The sequence below is a fragment of the Oryza glaberrima genome, chromosome 3 (assembly GCF_000147395.1).
Source record: "Oryza glaberrima chromosome 3, OglaRS2, whole genome shotgun sequence".
Taxonomy (NCBI): Eukaryota; Viridiplantae; Streptophyta; class Magnoliopsida; order Poales; family Poaceae; genus Oryza; species Oryza glaberrima.
In genome coordinates this window covers 33,701,064-33,706,278 of record NC_068328.1, presented here as the reverse complement: position 1 = coordinate 33,706,278, position 5,215 = coordinate 33,701,064, and the positions used below count along the sequence as shown (strand labels likewise).

Sequence of the window (5,215 nt, the reverse complement as noted above, 5' to 3'; positions counted from 1 at the left end):
AGCGAAAAGAAAGGCGATCGTGCGAGGGCATTTTCCTGGTCATGTCTCTCCCTCCCACCACTATGCATACTGACGTTGAGTTCCATTTCTGCACTGCAAAGTTAGAACTGTTATTTTCCAAGCAAGCGACGCTTTTTTTATACGGTTGTAGAGGGGGTCCTTTTAGGTACACAGAATTTTCTTTACGGTTTTTTAGGTACACAGTCACACAGAAACATAGTTGGTCATGGAGCTTACCACATTAAGGATCTGTTTGGTATAGCTCCAACTTTTAAATTTAGCTCCAAGAGTTGGATTTCTAGTGGAGTTGTGGAGCTGCTTAAATCCAGCTCCATCTCTCTAGCTAATTTTGTGAGAGAACTCCACCCAGCTCTGCTCCCATTCAGTGGCGAAGCCACCGTAGGGGCCAGGGAGGGCCAACACCCCCCTAACCCCTATGTGACCTCCCCTCCCCTCTCTTCTCCCAAGGATGATTAGCACTTATAATCTAGCTATTAATTATATCATTAGTTACAGATGAGACTAACTATATAGGATATAGGACAACTGACTTATGAAATGACTTAGCTAACTGATTTATCATTTTAGAAGTGATTGCAAGACTCCAATTAATGGAACAAACTGTTCAATCATCCATATATTAAAAATATTACTGAATTTTAAATTGGCGAATCATGATATATGGGTTCTTGTTCTCTCTTGTAGCTAATCGCTGTAACATGTATGATATCGAGTTACCGATCATGCATCAACACTACAAAATCACTGTTCACTGAACCTTAAGTGAATTACCACGTCTCGTAGATGGCACCCCCCATCTCTAAATCCTGGCTTCGCCACTGCTCCCATTTTAGGTGGAGCTAAAACTGTTTGACTGAGCTTCAGCTCCAAAGAGCTGTGCTAAACATGCCCTAAATTCTTGGAAAGTATCATACGGCATAGAGGAAATATTTCAGCATGTGGTTTCCTTTTCCTTTTACATGAACACAGTTCCTTAGAGGATAAATTCATTTTTTTCAAAGGCAAAACATGCTGCTAATTTGCAAAATCAGTAGTGCAAAAAAGAGAGAGAGAAGGGGGGCAAAATTTGCATTTTAGACGGGCCTAGCTAAAAAGGCCAAGCGCACCAATATTGTTCCCTTTGACCCATAAAACTATGGGCCATAGCCCTTCTGTGCCCCCGGGCCGCCACTCCTACTTAGCAGCAACCCCTCTCCGCCGCCTAAACCCTAGCGCCGCCGCCGCCGCCGTCGCCGTCGCCGTTCTCACACTCCGTCGGCGTAAGCTCACAGGTACTCCCCACGATGACGACTTGCTTCTGGTGAGTTCGTGTGTTCAACTTTTGCGCCTACGGGATTCAATGGGAAGCTTTTGTTTGTGCAGGGACGGTAAGATGGCGCCGCCGCCGGCGAAGGGCGGCGCTGTTTGTTGGTCTGAGATCCATCGGCTACGGCTTAATGGCTATGACTATTGGGATCTGTAAATGAGTAAGGTTGCCCGCCGCCAACCTGATTGTTTATTTCTTGTGTTGAAAATTGAAATTGCTATGCTCGAGCTCGACTGCAGTGTTAATTAGTACCGTAAGTCTTTGAAATGCTAGCAAATCATACTAGTACGATTGTGCTGCGGCTGTGCTTGATCAGATAGAGACATTTTCAGAATCCGAAGATGTCACTGTACTTCTGCGATTGTGCTTGATCGCCGCGTTATCTTTTGGTCACATTAGCCACGATGCTGAATCAGTTAACAATCTAGATACCGCTTTGCTTTCTGAAGTATATTTGTGTATAATTGTATACTAGGATTGCACGATCCCTGAAGATAGTTTTTCCCTTGATGGTTCTTACTTGATGAACTTGGATGTGCCGTGTGAAGCACATATTGTCTGTGGAAATTCCAATGACTATGTGACTATCTGTTGATCTACTACTGCATGTATGAGAACATGGTATGCTGGCTTCAGTGCTTTCTATACCTTTAGCTAGACTTGTGGTGACTTGCAGGTGCTATGATTAACCATGTCCTTGAAATTTATTTACACACTTGCAAAAAAGGAGGATTTTATTTTGCATATATGTTGTTGAGATCTTGATCTCCAGGATGAAAATTAGTTGATTCAATGATCAAATTTTAAAAACCAAAATTTGCTAAAGCGTTTAAGTAAGAAACGCTGAACCAAGTGCCCTAAGGGAATTCTACTGTTAGGTTTAGCTCATTTATTTTGTGTCTTATTTCCAGTCCTCAGCTTTTCAGTATAAAATTGGTGGCGAGTCACTTGTCTTAGAAGCTTATCCTCTTTTCTTTTTCTTTTTGTTTTGCATATGTTACACTGTTGCCATGTGTAATAAACATGATGCATGCATGATTGAGTGGCTTTCCCGCAGTGTACTTATGCTGTTCATTAAAGAAGTTATTGGATTTTCTTAATCTATATTGTTATCTTGTAATTTTTTGAACAGCATTAATGAAAGCAACGAGCTTTCATTTTCCATATGAAAAGATACAGTTGCATTATGAGTGTAATATTGAATTTTGTTTCAGAAAACTAACAAGAGGGTCCTTTTTGTTCCTACTTGCCTAGGCAAGTAGCCGGGTTAGCACCACATGAGAAACATATCACCGCGCTTCTGAAAGCCAGAAAAGAAAGAAAAACGTGCAGTCGTGCGCTGAAGGTAGCAAAAAGCACACTAGCTAGAGAGCTAAGACGAAGCGTGAGGAGATGGCCAACGTTGTTAGGAAGATGAGGTACGTTTCCTCCTATCTATCTCTCTCTTTTTGGTGGCGAAGAGAATGTTGCCAAATTTCTAAAGAGAACCTGCTTTTGTTCGAAGGCCATAAAGTTTAAGTATCAGAGCTGTTATGACTCTAACTAATCATCTAAAGTTGGACCAACTTGAACACAGGCCACCTTTGGCTTAGCCCTTTAGAATTGAGCTGTGCAGCAGTGCTATCCATACATCGCTATATATATCTCATTCAAAAAACGGTCATGTGGATGATAGTGTAGGATCATTATTGCATCAATACTATCAGTTGTTTTCATTCTTTGCCTACTTGAATTCTTAACTGCAATTTCTGAAGAATTGACAATTGGTGCAAGTTAAAATTTATATTTTCATTTTTGTCTCTTTGTATGCTACAAGATGATGTTCCTAAATTTTTTTGCTGCTGGACTTTGTCTGCCAATGTGAGGTTAATTTGGTGGCAGTTTTTCTGTTTTGGGACAATGTAATTCTTGAAAAGAATCCTTTTAAAAGAATCATCGATTCCTAGACTCGAAATTGTGGCAAAGCTTCTCTTTCACTAAATCAGTGAGTATACCAGCTATTGCTATTGATTGACTAACGATCATGCCATTAATTTTCCCTCCACTTCAACAATGTGTCAGACATGCTGTCTGTTATGTAACGTATATATTTTCAGAATCTTTGGCAGTTGTTGATTAGTTTCAGAACTGAGATTTATTTAAGATGTGTGTGCTAACACTTAAAGATAGTTGCATTGCAATATTCTGTACACGTAAACAGATTCATAACAGTCATAAGTCATATACATTGAACCAATTATAAACTGCATGCTTTTCCTACAATTGAAATCATCATTGTATAGCACAAGGAAAACGAGAATGCCTTGGGATAAAATTATTGTCATAAAGAGGTTACCTAGTCTGCTACCCTCTACTGTTGTCATCCATTTATGTGCAAATGGAGGTTTAGGTCATGTTATATATGGATGTGGATTTTCATCCCTTGAGGGGACATTCCCTCTTTGTTTGCATGTCATCTAAATAGTTATAAAAAAAATTGAAAGAAAAAATGACAACATAGATTAATATGAAATATATCACTCCACAAACATGCAAGACCAAATTTAACTTCTATAAATTGCAACAAAAATAACAAATTAAAGTGAAAATAGTTATCGCACATTCGCAGCTATATTTGTTGTTTTTGTTACAATTTGTAGAAGTTAAATTTAAAGTTGCATGTTTGTGGAGTGATATATTTCATATTAATCTATGTTGCCAATTTTTTTTTTCATATTTTTTGATGACTATTTAGGTGACATGCACGAAACGAGGGGATATCCCCTCGAGGGATGAATTTACTTTCCTGTTATATATGTCCATGACTCTACTTTTCATGATATATGCTGTGGTGTTTGGCATCCCACATGGAAGCTATCCAATTATTGTCCAAAGAGATGCTTGTATATCCTGTAGGATATAGACTAATAATAGGGAGGTGAGAGAACTATTTTGGGTCTTGGGATCCAGCATACATCTGAATTGTTCCTGTCAAAATCTGCCAGTAATTTTTTTTTGAAACAGACACGATGCAATGTTTCATATTGGTATAGCAGGAAAAATCTGACAGTAATAGTTGCACTCTTGCCTGAATATCCTCTATGTAGTACTAAGCTACCGAAACCAACAAATTTATAGTGCAGGGATTGAGACCAAACTTTGAAATACAATGTTGATGTTGTGCCACCCTTGAACACTTTCTTATTGGTATTCACAATATACTCCATCTGAAAGTCTGCAGATCTGCTGGAGCTTCTGACAAGAAAAATGAAACAGTGCAACTTCGTGTGAAGACATGCGAGATGCGACCACTATGGTTGAAAAAAAGACATTGAACTTCGGTAACCAGGTGTGTTCAGTATAAGATATTACTGTTTTTCAGTTAGACTTAGTGTTGATGTTCGAATGTTCGACCATGCCCTTTATAGTTCATGAGCACTGCTACACTTACTAAATTCTCTTACGTACTAACAATGATTTCAACCATTGATTTAACTGCAGGAAATCGAAAGGCATGACGCATCAGTATTAGTTTTTGGAAATTGCATGAACCCACATGTTTACACTCATGGAATTTAATTAAAGGGACTGATTTTTGTCAAAACATTGTATGGTTAACCCCCAGCAGTGTACTTTAGTATTCCGGAGCTGCATGATAGAAATTAAGCTAACTTCTGCCCTTATTAGTACTACCTCCGAATGCATTTGGCACTTTGGCATTGGCATGTTGTAAGGAGTGCGGTTATCGATCCTGGAACAAACAGAACACGGTCAGTGGCTCGTCTCGTCCACTCGCCATTTCTAATCAACATTCTGTTGCCTACTCCATACTACTCCCTCCGTCCTATATTATAAGGCTTTTTAGATTATGCGACACATCTTAATACTAAGATGTGTTATATGTATCCA

At 39.1% G+C, this 5,215-nt stretch overlaps 1 long non-coding RNA gene across 1 annotated transcript; it reads left to right on the top strand.

Moving 5' to 3' along the window:
* Positions 1 to 1,191: 1,191 nt before the first annotated feature.
* LOC127765183 (uncharacterized) lies at positions 1,192 to 4,949 on the top strand. Its single transcript, XR_008016083.1, has 4 exons — positions 1,192 to 1,292; positions 1,384 to 2,745; positions 4,541 to 4,655; positions 4,808 to 4,949. It is a non-coding gene; the product is annotated as an uncharacterized LOC127765183 (long non-coding RNA).
* The last annotated feature ends 266 nt before the right edge of the window (positions 4,950 to 5,215 follow it).